A 20,957-nucleotide genomic window follows, 5' to 3' on the forward strand; every position below is an offset into this window, starting at 1 on the left:
ATCATTCCTATTAGTTAGGAATTTGCAACCTGCAAGATGCCAGATAGGAATTCAGTCTGCGCACCACTATTCAGCTTTGGCTAACTGCAAGGAGACCAGCCACACCAGCAAGGCAGTCTCTTTAGGCCAAAAGGTCAGAGTGACTTCTATCTCTGTCTGTATGGCAACAATTCACCTGATATTCCCCATTGCTTGCTTGCTTGCCTTATTTATTTATTGAATTTATATACCACCTAGTATAAAAATCTCTAGACGGTGTACAGAATTAAAACATAAAATATAACACATTTAAAATCCATAAAAAGATAAACATTATAAATAAAAACATGTTAAAACACATTAAAATTTAAATATTGAATCTCAGTTGAAGGCCTGGGAAAACAGGTACATCTTCAGGGTCCTCCTAAAAGCAAACAGAGAAGGAGATGCTCTTATTTCAGCAGGGAGCATGTTCCAAAGCCCTGGGGGCAGCCACAGAGAAGGCCCAGTCCCAAGTGCCACCAAATGAGTTTATGGCATCCGTAGTCAGACCTCTCCAGATGATTTTAACAGGCAACAGGGCTCACAACAGAGAAGGCGTTCTGTTAAATACCCTGGACCTAAGCTGTTAAGGGCCTTATAAGTAATAACTAGCACTTCGTATAACCTATCAGCAGCCAGTACAGTTCTTTTCGAAACCGTGTTATATGGTTCCTTTAGGTAAACCCAGAGACCACTCTGGCTGCTGTATTCTGTACCAATTATAGTTTCTGGACTATGTACAAAGGCAGCCCCGTGTAGAGTGCATTACAGTAGTCAAGCCTAGAGGTTACCAGCATATGTTCCACCATTTTAAGGTCACTAGTCTCCAAGAACAGATGTATCTGGTGTATCAGTCAAAGCTGATAAAAAGCACTCCTGGCCACAGCCTCAACCTGAGAAACCAGCAACAACCTGGCCCACTCCAGTGCCAACTCAGCAACCAAGTCCGTCAGCTCAGTTAGGGACTCTGTTGGACAACAGGGTGATTGGTATACCAACAGAAGCCCCAATCTATCCTTGGTGCCTTGACTTAGGAACACACATTCATTATAGGCCAACTCCCTGACAGGGATCCTTGTAAGAGAGATAGTATTCTTATAGACCACTGCCACCCCACCTCCCCGCCCACATCCTCTCACCTGCTCCACCATGGAGTAACCCATTGGGAGGGTTACTTTAGCCTCTCTTGCCCCTATGCAACCCTTTTCTTCATGCCATCCCATTTCAGACACTTCAGGTCCCATTGGCTCCCAGCACCATTCTCCTACGCTGGGTAGGGGGAGCTGTGTGTGTTCCAGTCTTTCACTTCCCCACATGTGGTATCCAGTTGGTCCTGTTTTCTTTTACTAAAGTTTTTCCATTATGGACTGCTGAGTTTTGATCATTTGCTTTTTTTGTCAGGAAAAATCCCACATGTAACTACTTTGGCTACTATGTTTCTCAGTAATGTTTATATTACTCTTGTAAATGTTATCTCACCTTGTGGCTTTTCCCATTCTCTCTGCTATTATGTAATTTATTGGAAATACAGTGTGGCTTTTTAGGCATAAGGGTTTATAAATCAGAACATAGTTAAATCAGAATACAGTGTTAAAACAAATAACTAGCTTTTTACTATTTGTCAATAACATAAATAGTTCACTTTTCTTAACTGTATAAGCAAGTACATATTTTAATACTATTTATTATACTGATAATTAATTAATTAATTAATTAATAAGCAATTGAAGTTAAACTTTCTATAAAATACAAGAGGAGAAAAACAGATCCAGTCCTAAAAATGTTTTCCCTGTTTTAGTTATGTCTAACCTTTAACATATGGACTATATTATAGGGGGGGCCCTTTATTTTCTCTGGAAAATTTTGCCCTTCAGCCTTTATAATCTTCAACACCCTTATCAACCGTCCACTGCAACCCTTTTGCTAGCATCCATACCCAGATCTCAAAAGGCAGATAGAACTACAAGCTCACAAGGGCAGCTGTTAAACCAGCAAAAGTCTGGTGCCAATGGAGGGTCCATGTAGGCAGAGAGAGTTCCAAGCCTTCCTAGATCCTCAGGTTATCCCTACTCTAGAGGAGATATCTGAGACAGCCTCCCCTCCTTCTGAGCAGATCCATAGAGTGGGAAGCTCCAAGCAGCCAGGCAAGCACTTTGCCATAGGAGCCTGAGCTCCATACTGGTCCAGCGTTGCCTTCCCTCTGTAGGGACTCAGTGGCAATGGAGAGGGCTCTATGGGTGGGCAGAAGCCTTGCTGGGGGCACCAAGTCCCCAGTGCTCCAGGGCTTCTCTGAGGCAACTGGGTCTTATCTGGGTCTTGGGTGCAGGAGTTATATCATTGGGATTGGGTATCCAGACTGGGGTGGTCTCTCCCCCATCCTCCGATAAGGTCTCCTCCTCTGACATTGTCTTCTCCTCTGAGTCAGAGTCCCAAGTGAACTCCAAGAGCTAATCAATAACAATCATGCATTTATCATCTACCTTTCAACTCAAGCTCTTCTATTTGTGTTTTTGTTAAAACGTTTCCATAATGTTTTTAATTAAACTGAGATATATACATGACATGTAATACAACTAGTATAATTATTTGATTAAAAGTGATTGTTTATATCATAGTTCTATAGCCTACGTGTATAACCGAATGAAGTATTGATGTTGATAAGGGGAATTGCTCTGTGTGTGTGTTTGAAAGCATGCATGAGTAAGCAACATACCAGCACCGCCAAAACCATGGTGGAATGTTGGGAAGAAATGCCCAAAACAACCAGAGAAAACTGGATAAAATGCCGGAGACAGCAGAAAAGGAGTTGCTTGGAAAACAAGGACTAAGGTCGATCCTGGGATCAGACAGATGTAAACACAGAACATCAAACAGCTTCAAAGGAAAGCAACCCTTTTTAAAGTCAGGCATCAACAGATGTTTCCTCGGAGAAGCATCGAAGATCGTGGGGCCCACAGCTTCTTCCAACACCCCGTTTTAAAGACTGATCACCTTTTAAATGGGGCTGGTGAGTATGTATGTATGTGTGTGTGAGTGAATGGACTATAGTTTAGCTGATGTTTAGGATGTAACAATAAACTGATGAACTAAATCCAGCTGGTGTCCGGGATCTGTTTTCTTTTGGGGACTTGTACTAGCCTCTCCGAAGCAATACTCCTAATTACAGGTGACCCCCTTAAATATTGGTCACATACAAACTTTTAATTTATTTGCCTTGTATGTATGTATGTATGTATGTATGTATGTATGCATTTAACATTCATATCCCACTCTTCCTCCAAGCAATGGTTATGTTTATCCTCACAACAACCCTGTGAGGTAGGTAAGGCTGGGAGATACACAACTGGTCCAGAATCACCCAGTGGGTTTCATGGCTGAATGGGGATTTGAACTCAGATCTCCCCAGTCCTAGTTCAACATTTCAACATTTCACTACACCATACCAGCGTACAGGTGTCTGTACAATCGTACATGTTTTTGTGTGAATGACTGTACCTGCATTCATTTAAAAAGTGAACCTGTGGTTTCTGTCACAAACACTCCTCACATCTGCAAAACCATGTTATCAGGGTAAAGAAACCATAGAGACACAGAGGCTTCACCATATAATTGCTGGCAGGAGAAATATAAGTATACTTATACAAGCCAGAGTAACATCTAAGGTGAAAAACAACTGAAAAGAAACCAAATAAAGTTGGGTTTAATTGCCTTCTTGCACGTTCAGTCCATCAAGTGTGTGCCTGAAGTGTGTTCAAACCATCTCTTATTGGGGTTCAGGAGCAACAAGTTATCTGGCCTAAGTTATGAAACCCCCTTCATGGAGGTTTCCAGTTACACATTAAATGTGCATGTATAGAATAATCAGAGGGAAGATGAGGCCACAGTTTGGTTAATGCCTGGATGGGAGTCTTGGAGCCCCATGTAAGTTGCTCTGAGCTTCCTAAATGAAAAATGAGATAGGTCGGAGCATTATAAATATGTGAAGTACATCCTATTTCAACAACAACAACAACAACGAATAATAATAGCTAATTAATAAACTCTATTTGTTAGCTGCCCCATAAAGAAAATTGTTCTCTGGGTAGCTCACAACACAGCATTACAACATGAAATAAAAACACACAATACATTAAATAATAACAGACCAAAAGGTGGGGGGAAGAAAATACAAATGCCATACAAAGCAATTTAAAAACTCTTTTAAAATTAGTTAAAAATCAAATCACTAGATTAGAAGGTCATTCACTCTATCAAAAACTGTGTTCAATTCCTCCTCCCTTGCTTCCACACAATCATTTCTACCTGGATTTTCCTCTTTATCTTGCTTCCACACAAACAAATATTGGGAGCCCACACAGCTCCCAAACCTGGGTAGAACACAGTTTTTGATTGTGTGACCTCTAGAACTGACATTTGGGGGCTCAATTTGGCTTCCAGGAACTTCCCATCTGGCCCCCAGTATAAGCCCTGGTCCAAAGCCTCTCTCCTGCACCTCAAAGTAAGAAGGTGTAACATGAGGAGTGATCTGATAAAGCCTCTGCTGCTATTCATATTGGAGGAAGGGAATAATGTCTCCATGTAAGAGAGTCAGTGGGCAGAGCCAACACTGCTGACTCCTCAGTCCTTGGTCAGTTCAAAATATGGCCCCTGTTTAAAACTGATAACTCAGCAGAGTAGTAGATGATCTATTGATCCTTTCTCAATATGTTACATCTAATGCACAGTTAGAACCATTTTTATGCTGCTCAACATGTATACAGCTCAATATTTGCCAAACAGCTCAGCCACTGCATTATTCTGTGAACGTATATGGACAAAACCCATTTCCTGTTGGAGATGGAGTTCCAGTACATCGACCTTTTGCACTAACTATCCTAATGACCACAAGGGGCATTGGGAGTAGAGACAGTGAGTCAGGGTCTCCCTATCTGTCCCTACTCTATGACCCCTGATCTGACTCTTCAGCACTTCCTGTGCTGAGTCACAGTCCTTCCTTTCCTCTTCGAGAGTAGATGGAAACATCTCTCTCACCTATTCATTATGTATTGCTTTAGATTAGGATTAGGTCTTTCCTGCCCAAGTGTACTTAACCAATAAATGCTTAGTATTTAGTTCTACGAGAATTTCCATGTTTTTTCTCTAAATAGCTGCAACAACTAAACCATCCTCTGCTACTTACTCTGTAACTGGAGTGTGTGCTCTCTTCCCTAGTGTGCTGCTTTTTACTTCCTGGGGGTAAAATTAACAACCTCCAACATTTCCAGGCCCAGGAAGAGCAACAGGAAGATGCTAAAAAGTAAAGATATCTTCAAACCACTGAAGATCTTAAGCCACAAACAGTTTCCTGAACTACAATGTGAAAACACTTTGAAGGAAGGAAATGGTTGCTAGGAGCCCTTAACGGAGGTCTTCAACTAGTTTTTTCTCACTTTAACCAAGAAGTAAAGCAGACATTGCCTTTTATTTTCCCAAGCAACCTTCTCTCATTGCTAAACTGAACCAAAAATAGTAAGTGAATGGCAAAATGACTAGGCGGTCAGATATGTGGGCAACATCATTTGCAGAACAAGAAGAAGGCATTGTATCTTAGCCATTGGTAAAGGCTTTCATTGTTCTGGGGAACCCGCAGAATTCCTCAGAAATATATCAGACACTCTTGAATGGGAAGAAGTTTTTTTATGTTTGGAAAGTCAACTGAAAGTAACTACTTAGATAGGCCTTAGATTAGTGCATATTGCAGAAGTCTCACACCATTTCATCCCAAAACTGTCAAACATACAGCTTGGTATAAAGTATACTTGCTATAAAGTAGGGGTGATACATATCACACTAGGAACCACAAAGGGCCCACTAATGCATCTATTAGTGGGCCCTTTGTGGTTCCCAGTGTAACCTGCATCATCCCTGCCAACTATACCCCACACATGAATTGCTAAACCATTTTCAGGATTAGGAAACTGGTGCCATTAGGTGTCAAAGTGTGCAGAATTTGCTGTTTTATATACTGTATAAGCATTGTACGAGCATATCCAATGGCAGTTCATGCTCAGGAGCATAGAACATTCACACAAGATTATTTCAAAGTATATGACATTTTAAGCATAAAAAAGAACAACTCTTTTCTCAAATCAGTTAAGAATGATAAGTTAATGTTGGCTTTCTAAAAAATATGACAAGTTGTTTTAGTAAGAACTAATCAGCCTACTTTCATTTCACGGTCTCTACATCTGGACTAAATTTGGTGCAAATCGAGGCCCACAAGTTAGATATCTTGCACCTCAAATGTTCATGCGTCTGCCATCTTGGATCAGGGTGGATGTCATCATTACAAACTGCACCTTTGAGGTGTCCTTGTGTGTCATTCACTACAGCTGTTCCAAATTTGGTTCAAATTCATTAGACAGCCTTCTAGTCAGTGCATTTACGCCTCAAAAGTTTATGCATCTGCCATCTTGGTTTTGGGTGGGTGACATCATCACAAACTACACCATTGGGGCATCCCTATGTGTCCATTCAGCTGTAGCAAATTTGGTTCAAATCGGTTAGACTGTCCACAAGTTAGTGCACTTGCACCTCAAAAGTTTACATGTCCACAATCTGGAACTAGGGTGGATGACATCATCACAAACTACACCACTAAGGTGTCCCTGTGTGTCACTCACTACAATTGTACGTGATTTGGTTCAAATCAGTTAGACAGTCCACAAGTTAGCCCACTTGTGCCTCAAACATTCACGTGTCCACCATCTTGGATTGGGGTTGATGATATCATCACATTGAGGTGTCCCTATGTGGTGTCCCTATGTGTCCCTACAGCTGTACCCAATTTGGTTCAAATAGGTTAGGCAATCCAGAAATTAGCCTGCTTGAGCCTCAGAGGTTCATGCGGCTGCCATCTTGAATTGGAGTGGATGACGTCATCACACACCACGCCATTTGGGCATCCCTATGTGTCTCTACAGCTGTAGCAAATTTGGTTCAAGTCGGTTAGGGGGTTCACAAGTTAGCCCACTTGTGCCTCAAAAGTTTACACATCCGCTGTCTTGCTTTGTGGTGGATGACATCATCACAAACAATACCATTGAGATGTACCTATGTGTCACTCACTGCAACTGTACCTAATTTGGTTTAAATTGGTTAGGCAGTCCACAAATTAGCTTGCTTGCGCCTCAGATGTTCACGTAGCCACCATCTTGAATTGGAGTGGATGACGTCATCACAAACCATGCCATTGGGGCATCCCTATGTGTCTCTACAGCTGTAGCAAATTTGGTTCAAATTGTTTAGGTGGTTCACAAGTTAGCCCACTTGTGCATCAAAAGTTTATGCATCCACCATCTTGGATCAGGGTGGATGATATCATCACAAACTATGCCATTGAGGTGTTCCTATGTGTCCCTACAACTGTACCTGATTTGGTTGATATTGGTCCAGGTGTTGTGAAGTTGGGGGGGGGGTGGACACATGGACGGACGGACACACACAGAGAATGCCAGGTGATCTCATAAGCCTAAAAAGGATCCTAGCAATAATTTTATTCTTAGCCTAAAGCTACATCACTACAGTATCCTAGGGCTGAAATAATTCATAGGCATGGAACAGAAGAGCTAATTACACATTTTGGACAGTACAGCAAAAGCAATACCAATTTTGTTTTGTTGCAAATTTTGAATCTGACCATAATACATGCCACTAGGTATGGGGTGGGCAGATACTAAAATCTGAAGTGTCATATTCTTGCAGGAAGTGAACTTCATACAAAATAATTGTCATGGCTGAATGGTTTTAAGAAGGTCATAGGGAAGAGAATCTCAGATTCAAATCTTGTCTTGCATTTTAAACCAGTTACTCTTCAGATATTTCAGCTGTCAAGCACTGAATAAATCATAACTTGCAAAATAGCAAGACAAACACAATTTATAAGACACTGCCTCAAATCACTTGAAATTAGCACTCATAACATTACAAATGTGAATTATGTAAGCATCAAATGTATTACAGGGGACATCAGTAGAGTAACTATGATAGATAGGCACAAGTTCCTTAGGCACAATCTAGTCAGGGGCACAAAAATGGGCAAAGGCCATGCATGTATTCAAATCAAGACGATTTTAAATTGTGTAATGTTTCCTTTTTAATTTTAGAATAGCTAAACATACTTTGGAGGTGTTGGATGAAAAGTCAGATATCAGCTTATTTAAGAGGTTGCATGAGGGCAACAAGCCAGCAAGGAACCCTTGCATCTTCTCATAGGCTAGAAACATACAGCAAAACATGGTTAAGCACACTCAGTCATGGAATACAGCTGGCAGTAGGAGAACATCATAGATAACATCATAGATATGAGAGTGGAACCAGCTGCTGCTAGTTTGATAGCATGGGCAGCATGTATATCACACAATAGCTGAATCACTGTAGAAGAGCAAGAGTTGCCTGAGCAGTAAATGCTTGGAATTTCAGCAACAGAATCACTGAAAGACCACTGTTTTCAATTTGCTCCAGTTTTACCAACCACTCCCCCAAAAGGGAGTGGTGGAAACTTGGGCTTTCACCCCCCACCCCTCCACCCCAGGGCAATGCGCATGGCATGCAGTGCACTGTAGGATTCTCCAAGGTCCGGACAATGAGTACTGGCCTCTGTTTACCCGCGTTGCCAGGTGTGATAGCCACTGTTCAGAATCATCTTCTCCAGCAATATGTACCAAAACCTCTTTTAAAACTGCTCAAGTTTTACCAACCACTCCCTACTGCTTGCAGCTCATGCTGACACAGAGACAGGCACCTAGAGCAGGCTTCCCCAACCTGCGGCCCTCCAGATGTTGCTGAACTACAACTCCCAGCGTACCCAGCCACAATTGTGGCTAGGGATGCTGGGAGTTGTAGTTCAGCAACATCTGGAGGGCCGCAGGTTGGGGAACTCTGCCTTAGAGCAGGGATTCTCAATATTGGGTCCCCAGATGTTATTGGACTTCAACTCCCATAATCCCCAGCCAAAGGCCACTGGGACTGGGGATTATGGGAGTTGAAGTCCAATAACATCTGGGGACCCAACGTTGAGAATCCCCGGCCTAGAGCACCCGTCCCCTGGGGGAATCCCCCAATGCACTGCGATTGGCATGCAGTGCACTATGGGATGCTAGGAGGCCAGGACAATGAGGCCTCTGTTTACCCAAATTGCCGTGAGCAGTGATGGTCATGTGGGCATGTGGTTTGCACAACACAGAGGCTTGGAACTGTTATCTGGGGGAAGGTAGAAACACAGGAACATAGGAAGCTGCCATATACAGAGTCAGGCCATTGGTTTATCTAGCTCAGTATTGTCTTCACAGACTGGCAGCGGCTTCTCCAAGGTTGCAGGCAGGCATCTCTCCTAGCCCTATCTTGCAGATGCCAGGAAGGGAACTTGGAACCTTCTGCTCTTCCCAGAGTTGCTCCATCCCCTGAGGGGAATCTCTTACAGTGCTCACACTTCTAGTCTCCCATTCATATGCAACCAGGGTGGACACTGCTAAGCTAAGGGGACAAGTCATGCTTGCTACCATAAGACCAGCTCTCCTCTCCTAATGGGTGCTTCCATTATCAGGAGGCTGGGATGCCCCAGACATGCTATGGGGATTGAGCCGCTTTGGGAAGAGCAGAAGGTTTCAAGTCCCCTCCCCCAGAGACCATCACTGCTCACGACAATTTCCATCATCATGGCAACAGCATTTGCCTCTTCAGATAAACACCATTGTAGTCATGAGCGGCAGGCTGCAGGGGTGAGTGACGGGGTTGGAGTTGGGGTTAGGGTGGGAATTCTGAGCCCATTTGGGACACTGTACATGAGTGTACGCTAGCTCATGCCAGCACCAGGTGAGGGACTCGACATATAGGTGTCTATATACCAATTCCAGAAGCCTCCGAGCGAAGATGGGTGAGCTGGAGTGCTTGATTACTAATCAAAACATAGATATAGTTTGTGTAACAGAAACCTGGTGGAACCAGTGGGACACGATTATTCCTGGATATAAACTTTACAGAAGGGACAGGGAGGGGAGGATTGGGGAAGGAGTCATACTGAATATTAAAGAAGGGATAAATTCCAAAAAGCTAGAAAACCTAGCTGGACCGGAGTCCTCCACAGAATCATTATGGGCGACAATACGAGGACTGAAAGGAAATGTGTTACTAGGGACATGCTATCGCCCTCCAGGTCAAAATGCTGAGAATGATCTGGAGTTGGACAGGCAAATAAGAGAGGTTTCAAAGAGAGACAGGGCAGTAATAATGGGTGACTTCAACAACCCACATATAGACTAGGTAAATTCACATTCAGGTATTGAAAGAGAGGACAAACTTCTAGACATGCTAAATGACTGTGCCTTAGAACCGTTAGTCACGGAACCAACCAGAGAGATGGCGACCTTAGATTTAATCCTGAATGGTGCCCAGGACCTGGTGCAAGATGTCAGAGCTGCAGAATCATTGGGGAGCAGTGACCATAGTGTGATCCAGTTCAGCATATATGTGACTGGAGAATTGCTAAGGAAGTCCAGCACAGATGCGTTGGACTTTAGAATAGGAAACTTCTCAAAAATGAGGGGACTTGTAAAAAGGAAGCTGAAAGGGAAAGTCAGAAGAGTAAAGGTACCACCATGTTCAGGAGGACACCAGCATGGCTAACAAGTAGAGTCAGGGAAGCTATAAAAGGGAAGAAGACTTCCGTCAGAAAACTGAAGTCCTGCTCAAATGAAGATAACAGGAAGGAACATAAACTCTGGCAAAAGAAATGCAAGGAGACAATAAGGGATGTGAAAAGAGAGTTTGAGGAGCACATAGCTAGAAGTGTCAAGCCTAGGGGAACAACAAAAACTTCTTTAAATATATCAGAAGTAGAAAACTGCCAGGGAGGCAGTTGGCCCCTTAGATGATGAAGGCATGAAAGAGATTATGAAGGAAGATAAGGAGAAGCTGAATGAGTTCTTTGCATCTGTCTTCACAGTGGAGGATACTGACCATATACCCTCTCCAGAATAGAGCTTCTCAGGATCAAAAGCTGAAGAGCTGGGCCAATTTGAGGTGACAAGAGAAGATGTTCTAAACTGTCTTGAAAAACTAAAAAATAACAAATGGCCAGGGCCAGATAGCATCCACCCAAGAGTTCTTTAGGAACTCAAATGAGAAATTGCTGATCTCTTAGCAAAAATTTGTATCTTGTCTTTACAAACAGGCTCTGTACTTGAGAACTGGAATGCAGCCAATGTAACTCCTATTTTCAAAAAGGGATCCAGGGGGATCCGGGAAATTACAGAACAGTCGGCTTAACTTCTGTGCCGGGTAGACTGATGGAAAGCATAATTAAGGACAAAATTGTTAAAAAAATTAAGAGGCTGTCCTCATGAGCAGCCAAGACGTCAGCCAAGCCCCATTTAGCTGAGAGTGTGCCAGCGCCGGCGGCTGTTTTCAGCTGGTGCTGAAGCATTGACTGGTGCCTGTCTGTCACTGGGGGGAATCCCCACAATACACTGCACATTTGCGCAGTGCATTGTGGGATCTTCCATTCTTCTTTCACTTCTTTCATTGTTCCAGCCCCAGGTCCCTCCACCCTGCTCGATGCTTCATGGAGCAATGCTGCTTGTGTGGGAATGTGGAGTGCACTCCCACCACCAAGCTCTCAATATATTTGGAGCCTCCCCCACCCTCCCCCCGCCCACCCTCTCTCTGTGATCATGAGAATCTCCCCTCAATGTGAATACAGGATCGTCTGTGTCAGCAGCTGTGGGAGAGGAAGCAACACCAAAGATACTGGACACTGAGGTTGCTGAAAGCTTCATGAATGTCCTTGCTGATTGTAACCACGGTATGAATTTTCTGAACCATAGCTTAGCCACAGCTGAGGAAATAATGAGCTCATGTCATCTTTATACTCATGACATATATATTACTGTATCATGTTCTGGGGCCTGGCATATATACCCCTGCTAACTGAGCAAAGAGACAACCTTTAAAATGATGATTCTCTTATATTTAGCAGGGGGAGAGCAACTGGCCCTATCCAGCCCCAGCACAGCATCCCTCCAGTGGTTGTTGCTGGTATTTGCCTTATGTTTCTTTTAGATTGTGAGCCCTTTGGGGACAGGGGGCCATTTTATTTATGTATTTTTCTTTGTAAACCGCTTTGTGAACTTTGGTTGAAGAGCAGTATATAGATATTTGTAGTAGTAGTAGTAGTAGTAGTAGTAGTAGTAGTAGTAGTAGCAGCAGTATATGTACAATCAGCCCAATTGTAACCTTACCCCTTTCCCTCCTGAATCCCCACTTTTGAAAGAGCAATGAAGGCTTGATTATCAAAGGGCAGGAAGGAAAGTAATAGTCGTTGAACTATTGCTTACTCATCAAGGCCAAAGACCGGAGCTGGGGAGCGTCCATGTTTACAGAGGAGAAATTCTCTAATTAACCTTCCCACCCTCTTTGCACTAGACCACCACTCACTCTGGGCCACCCCAGCACCCCACAAGTGGCTTTAAGGTTTTTCTCCATAGGGAAGAATGGAGGTTTCAGCAGCCCCATAACTGCACTTGGGGGGTGCTGGGATGGCCCAGAGGGAGGGTGCCAACCACCCCCATGGGTTGCTAACCCATGGGGTACTGGGTTTTGTTGTTTCTGAAGTGTTCTGAGTGTAGATTCTTTGGTAGCATATAAGATTTTTAATGACAAACTATTAATCCACTCTCATTTGCTAACCTTAAAGACACATAAACTTCAAAATTCACTTAAAAATCAGCCCTTTGCCTAATTCCTTTCAAATAATTCTGATATCTTCCTTGCCCGCCTTGGGCACTACCACCCACCACACTCAGCTCTAAGACACCCCTTTCCCCCCGACGTGAAGCTATACATTTGCTGCAATCCTCATTATTCCTTATGAGGAATTCAAAAATAGTTTTTAAATTCACCAATAATCGGAGGAGTGTCCGATTGCCTTGGGGTTTTGTGGGTGGTAGGCACCCCTGGGTGCCTACCACCCACCCCACTGTTGTACCCCTAGGTGCTCCAAAATAGGGGATAATGGGCTGGTTTGGGTCCCATTATACCCTATGAGAAAAATAATTAAAATATTTCAAATATTCATAAAAATCATAGGGGTGTCTGATTGCTTTGGGGTTTGGGTGGTTGTTGGCACCCATGGGTGCTCCACAATAGGGAATAATGAGCTGGTTCGAGTCCCATTATACCCTATGAGAAATATATATATATATATTTCAAAAATTCATTTTAAAAATCGCACGAGTGTCCGATTGCTTTGGGGTTTGGGTGGCAGGTAGCCATGGGTGCCAGCTACCACCCCACCCACTTTTGGAGGTTCAAATCTGAACTGAACCAGGAGGTTGAGCAAAACCAAAACTGAACCACCCCTCCTGTTTCAAACCCGATTCAAATTCAAACCGAACCGGGCAAACTGGTTTTGTGCACATCTCTATTCGGCAGCTCCTGCCTTAAATAAAGCCCTACATTTAGGACACTCCTCCCCGTTTCCAGCTTGCTTGTTCTTCCTTGGCCAGGCAAGTGCATTGGACACCCAGTCCCTGGCCTCCAAAGGTGACTTGTTCTCCAACTCCACCCCCTTCACTAGCATTTCTACACATGTCTGCAGCTGTGGAGCTGATAGCAGCAGTTGCCCGCCTCTCTGAGCTCTTCCTGACTTCTGAAAGTTAATTACTGGGGTTGTCCTGGCGTCTGGAGCCCTCTGCTTCTTTCGGCACACTGCCATTTGACAGGGTAAACAATCCTGTCTTACGGAGGAGGGTAGGAAATCCCAACAGGGAGAAAAGGGGAAACAATTCATTTGAACATCCTGTACCAAGTTATGGAGCACAGGAGATAAGGACTACAATGAGGAGCCAGTTGTGATGATAAGATGAGAGGGTGAATGAAGAAATAACATTATCTGAGACCAGGATCCTGAAGGATGGTGTTGGACTTGTCATAAATTACACCCTTGATTGACATGAGGGCTAACCCTCTTCCGAAGAACTTCAAAGACCAAGAAAAGTATAAGATCAGAGAATCCGGTCCCTATCCTCAGAGGGCAGGTCCAGAAGTTGCATCTTCTCCCTCTTCAGACCTGTGGCATTACTGCACCCTGTTGGAGATGGAGTTCCAGTGACATTGACCTCTTGCACCGACTATCCTAATGACCACTAGGAGCATTGGGAGTAGCAGTAATTGGTGCGGGTCTCCTTACATATCCCAACACTATGACCCCTGCCTTGATTTCTCATGTACTTCCTGAGTGAGTCAGTCCCCTTCCTTCCTTCCTTCCTTCCTTCCTTCCTTCCTTCCTTCCTTCCTTCCTTCCTTGAAAGAAGATGGAAACATATATCTCTCTCCCTACCTATCCATTATGTCACTATTAGATAGGATTAGGTCTTTCCTATCCTAATGAGAGCTGGTCTTGTGGTAGCAAGTATGACTGGTCTCCCTAGCTAAGCAGGGTCTGCCCTGGTTGCATATGAAAAGGAGACTAGAAGTGTAAGCACTGTAAGATATTCCCCTCAGGATATGGAGCCACTCTGGGAAGAGCAGAAAGTTCCAAGTCCCCTCCCTGGCATCTGCAAGATAGGGCTAGGAGAGATGCCTGCCCCATAGCCTTGGAGAAGCCTCTGCCAGTCTGTGTAGACAATACTAAGCTAGATAGACCAAATGGTCTGATTCAGAAGATGGCAGCTTCCTATGTTCCTGTTTCACCATCGATCTAGGTAAGTAATTTAGACTCTGCAGTGATCTCTGTGTGTATTTCTTAAATTGCTGCAACAGCTCAACTCCATACTCTCTATCTGGAGAGGCTGCTTTCCCAGCACTCTGCTAGAATTACTCTGCTCTTTCCACAAGGGGAAAGATAATCACAAACCCTAGCACACTCCAGTTTCATGCACCCCAGCTTCTCTTCGAATCCTAGCATCTTCAACCGCCAGGAGAAACCTTGAACTGGCCATTCAGTTAGTTTCCCTGAACCTTCCCTTCTCCCCAACCTCTTCCCCTCTCCCTCTCCCCCTCTCCCACTAGGTACTTGTACAGTATGGTAGTTAAATGAATTAGCTTTGCTTGCCAGGACCCCATATCTTTTGAACCTCTCCAAGTGTATTTCCTTAAGTAAAATTACAAAAAAACACTTTTGGTTGGTTCCTTGTGCCTCCTTACTGGGTGAATGAACCATTTTTGAATTAGACAACTAATTATTATTATTCCTTGTTTACACAGTCAGACAGGTATTATTAACTGGTCCGTTTTATACAGACATTGAGTCCTTCCCAAGGATCTGGGATAGCTAAATTTTATTATCAATGTTGTTGTTGTTTTACATTTTATATCCCGCTCTTCCTCCAAGGAGCCCAGAGCGGTGACTACATACTTAGGTTTCTCCTCACAACAACCCTGTGAAGTAGGTTAGGCTGAGAGAGAAGTGACTGGCCAAGAGTCACCCAGCTAGTATCATGGCTGAATGGGGATCTGAACTGGGGTCTCCCTGGTCCTAGTCCAGCACTCTAACCACTACACCATTTATTTATTTATTTATTTAGTGCATTTTTATACTGCCCTAACCCAAGGTCTCAGGGCAGTTTACAACAAATAAAAACAGTGAAACACTAATTAAAAACAAAAACAGAAAATTTAAAAGCAAGAAATTTAAAACACAGTTTAAAATTTTAAAACAATATTCTAAAAACAACACTAAAACAATCAAAAACAATATCTGTTAAAAGCCTGGGTGAACAGATGTGTCTTTAAAGACTTTTTAAAAGTTGTCAGAGATGGGGAGGCTTTTATTTCACTAGGGAGTGCATTCCAAAGCCTCGGGGCAGCAACGGAGAATGCCCTTCCCTGAGTAGCCACCAGACGAGCTGGTGGCAAATGCAGATGGACCTCTCCTGATTATCGCAATGGGCGGTGGAGTTCATAATGAAGAAGACGTTCTCGTAAATACCCAGGGCCCAAGCTGTTTAGGACTTTATAGGTTATAACCAACACCTTGTATTTTGTCTGGAAACATATCGGCAGCCAGTGTAACTCCTTCAATATGGGAGTAATACGGTCTCTCCTAGATGTCCCAGAGACCAGCCTGGCTGCCGCATTCTGGACCAACTGTAGTTTCCGGACTACATACAAGGGCAGCCCCACATAGAGTGCATTGCAGTAATCCAGTCTGGAGCTTACCAGAAGATGTACCACTGTACATGCCAACTAATCACATAGGGATTCTCAGACAGCATTTGATTTGAGCTCACAGGAATAAACTAGTATGCAGAAGTATTTAGTTGGCTTGCTGGTATAAATTAGTACACTGGTGCATTTGCTTTTAGGCTCACAGGTATAGAATAGTATGCAGGAGCTTTTGGGCACACATAGGCTTACTGGTGCAGTTTGGCTCACTGGTTTGGCTCACTGCTTGGAGTGGTAAGGCCTACCACTTGTTCTCTTGACCCTCGGCCAACATCATTTGTTCTATCTAGCAGGGAGGCTGTTGTAAGAGGCCTGGTAGAAATCATAAATGCTTCTCTGAGGGAGGGCAGGATGCCTCCTTGTCTTAAGGAGGCAATTATTAGACCTCTTCTTAAGAAGCCTGCATTAGATCCCTCAGAGATGAGCAACTATAGGCCTGTTTCCAACCTCCCATGGCTGGGTAAGGTAATTGAGAGGATGGTGGCCTCTCAGCTCCAGGCGGTCTTGGAGGAAACTGATTATCTAGACCTATTTCAAACTGATTTTTGGGCGGGCTGTGGGGTGGAGACTGTCTTGGTCGGCCTGATGGCTTATCTCCAATTGGGAATTGACAGAGGAAGTGTGACTCTATTGGTCCTTTTGGATCTCTCGGCAGCTTTTGATACTATAGACCATAGTATCCTTCTGGAATGTCTGAGGGTTCTGGGGGTGGGGGGCACTGTTTTACAGTGGTTCCGCTCCTACTTCTCGGACAGATTCCAGATGGTGAAGTAATGCTGAGAAAGAAGTGACTGACCCAGAGTCACCCAGCAAGTATCATGGCTGAATGGAGATTTGAACCCAGGTCTCCCTGGTCCTAGTCCAGCACTCTAACCACTGGAGAGAGTGGGCAGAGAGTTTTCTCCCTCTCTCACAACACTAGAACCAGGGGTCATCCTATGAAACTGAAGGTCATGAAATTTAGGACTGACAAGAGGAAATACTTTTTCACACAGCACATAATTAATTTATAGAATTCCTTGCCATGGGATGTGCCATAGTGATGGCCACCATCTTGGATGGCTTTAAAAAGAGCTTAGACAAATTGATGGAGGACAGGTCTATCAATGTCTACTAGTCTGGTGGCTGTGGGCCACCTCCAGCTTCAGAGGCACTATGCCTCTTGATATCAGCTGCAGGGAAGCAAAGGCAGGAAAGGGGGCATGCCCTCACCTCTTGCCTGAGGGCTCCCCAGAGGCATCTGATGGGCTACTGTGTGAAACAGGATACTGGACTAGATAGGCCCTGGGCCTTATCCAGCAGGGCTGTTCTTATGTTCTTATGAGTTCATATGAGGGAGAGATTTATAGCAACTTCAATATGATAACAGTAAAGTGTTGCTCAGACAACCAATGGGTTTTTAAATGATGATTCATATGCTTGGTCCATAATATGTAATATAAGAGTGTTTTAAAAGTTGCACTTCGGGAGAGATTTGAAAATGGCAGTTCAGGATACTCCGACATATTTGCTGTGCCATATGGAGAGACCTAGTGGATAAAAAAAGAGGTGGAGGTTTGGCTACCTAGCTGAGAGTGACTTTGGGGAATGTCCGCTCCACCTGCCATCTCTCTCAATTCCTACCTAGGCAGACTTATTTCCTGTGCCTTGTAGTAAACTTCTAGTCTCTCTCTCTCTCTCTCTCTCTCTCTCTCTCTCTATATATATATATATATATATATATAAATATATATATATATAATCCCAGTGCTCTCTAGTTAAGCCAAAATCACATCAGAAAACTGCAGGAAAAAAGAAAAAGGAGAACCACTGAATTTTAAGAAAAATTTTAAAAACCAATGGATGGACCAATTTTTTATTTTTTTAAAAAACACATTTTATATCCCGCTCTTCCTCCAAGGAGCCCAGAGTGGTGACTACATACTTAAGTTTCTCCTCACAACAACCCTGTGAAGGTAGGTTAGGCTGAGAGAGAAGTGACTGGTCCAGAGTCACCCAGCTAGTATCATGGCTGAACGGGGATTTGAACTCGGGTCTCCCCAGTCCTAGTCCAGCATTCTAACCACTACACCACACTGGCTCTCTTTTGAATTTAAATACACAGAATCCTGTCATCCTCCACTGCAGGAAAAACTGCAGGAAAAAAGAAAAAGGAGAAACACTGAATTTTAAGAAAAATTTTAAAAATCAATGGATGGACCAATTTTTTATTTTTTTAAAAACACATTTTATATCCCGCTCTTCCTCCCAGGAGCCCAGAGCAGTGTATTACATACTTAAGTTTCTCCTCACAACAATCCTGTGAAGGTAGGTTAGGCTGAGAGAGAAGTGACTGGTCCAGAGTCACCCAGCTAGTATCATGGCTGAACAGGGATTTGAACTCGGGTCTCCCCAGTCCTAGTCCAGCACTCTAACCACTACACCACACTGGCTCTCTTTTGAATTTAAATACACAGAATCCTGCCATCCTCCACTACCTATGTGCCAAATTTTAGAGCACTCTGCCCACCCACTACTGTGTTTTGAATTTTTCTCTTTTCCCCATAGATGGCTGTGGGTTTTTTTCTGTTTGAGAAGATGCTCTTGTGCAACTGTGCTAATTCCAAAGGATTTCTGACTTGTTTTCTTCCTTGTGTAACAGCAGGGGTAACTAAGAGCACATTATCAAATTATAAAAAGAGAGTGAAAATTCAGAAGGCAAAAACGGCTGGGTAGCTCTGGAAATTGGCACCCAGGTAGTGGAGGATGGCAGGACTCTATTTAATTTCAAGGAAATCAGTCCATTCATTGATTTTTTGATTTTTTAAAACAGTCAATTGATTCTTGGATGTGACATTAGTTTTTTGCCACGATCCTCTGATGTTAGTGTGATTTCAGTTTAATCTTTAAAAGTTTAAAATGCATTTTTGTGTGTTTATCTTTAATTTAGGGACTGCAAAGGGGAGGAATAGAGTCAGGAAAGAACAGCAAAGAAGTGGGTTCAAAAAGCAGCAAAGTTTAGGTGTTTTCTTTTAGGAAGAAGAGACGGAACATAGAATGCAAATCATGCATCATTCGACCATCAACGTTCTCAGTTTTAAGAATGGGAATGGCAGGTACCAAGTATGTGGAACCTACTCATAGTTAAAATTATTGTTATTGAGCCACATGGCAGATTTTTTCTGGTGAACCACCAACGTAAACTGTCACCCTGTGCCCATGATAGGAGCAACACATGAACATGGTTTTGTGTAGTTCTGATAGCTGAAGCTATTCTGTTGGGAGCTGTTTTAGGTTGTTATGGGTTTCATGGAAACTATGCAACGAAGGAAATGAGTTTCAATCTAGGACAAATTTGAAAGGGCAAAAGACCTGCTCTCCATCTCCAGACACTGGGATCACCAAGGTCAGGGGACAGATATGGTCCCAGTTGTGTCCCTGGGTGCCTCCCTTCATTTACTGCCATGTAAATGAATGCCTAATCCCATGGGAGGAAAATTGGGGGGAGGGGAATCAAGGAGTGCAGTTGGAGACACTTTGGTGGGGCAAAAATTACCATGAAAGAGGGTGCTTGGTGCCCCCAGGCAAGGAATAGAGAAGGTGCAGTGATCCCTGCATGCCAAGATGTTTTGCAAGTCCTTATTTTTTTAATATTTATTTATTCTGCATTTATATACTGCTTTTCAGGCGAACCTCCCAAAGTGGTTTACAAAAAACTTAAAGAACAATATATCAAACCACACATTTACATCTTTATATGGGCTGTCGTCTCACATCTTTCTTCTCCCTTCCCCTCACAGCAAGATGGTCCCTTGTCGCTCTGTGGTGGCAGTTATTTATTTTCTTATTGTATTTATCTATCAAACTTCTATACCACCCAAACTTTCATTTCTGGGTGGTTAACATAAAACAATTAAAACACATATAAAAAGTCAAAACAATGCAACAATTTAAAATCAACCATAAAATTAAACCAGACAATTTTAAAAAGCTGGGAAAGCTTGGGAGAAAAGATGGGTTTTCAGATGTTTTTTAAAAATTGCCAGAGATGGGGAAGACCGTATCTCAATAGGGAGCGCATTCCACAATCTTGGGGCAGTAACCGAGAAGCCCCGTCTCTGTGTTGCCACCAGATGAGTTGGAAGTAAATGGAGACGGACCTCCTCAGATGACCTCAATGGGCGGTGGGGCTCGTAGTGAAGAAGACACTCTCTTAAATACCCAGGTTCTAAGCCATTTAGTGCTTTATAACTAACACTTTGTATTTTGCCCAGAAATCGATTGGCAGCCCGTGAAATTCCAGCAGTAAAGGAGTAATGTGGACTCTCCGAAATGACCCAGAGACCAACCTGGCTCCCGCATTATGAACCCACTGATGTTTCCTGACTACGTACAAAGGCAGCCTCACATAGAGCACATTACAGTAGTCAATTCTGGAGGTTACCAACAAATGTACCACTGTTTTGAGCTCATTGATCTCGAGAAACGGGCACAGCTGGTGTATCAGCCGAAGCTGATAGAAAGCACCCCTGACCACCGCCTCAACCTGAGAAACCAAGGAGAGGTGTGGATCCAGAAGTACTCCCAGACTGAGAACCTGTTCCTTTTGGGGAAGTGTGACCCCATCTAGAACAGATAGATCAAGATTGTCTCTGGAGTTCTGACCCCGCACAATAAGTACCTCCGTCTTATCTGGATTCAGCTTCAGTTTATTATCCCCATCCAGCCCATTACTGCTTCCAGGCAGGCATTTAGGA

Source organism: Hemicordylus capensis, chromosome 5 (genome assembly GCF_027244095.1).
Source record: "Hemicordylus capensis ecotype Gifberg chromosome 5, rHemCap1.1.pri, whole genome shotgun sequence".
NCBI lineage: Eukaryota > Metazoa > Chordata > Lepidosauria > Squamata > Cordylidae > Hemicordylus > Hemicordylus capensis.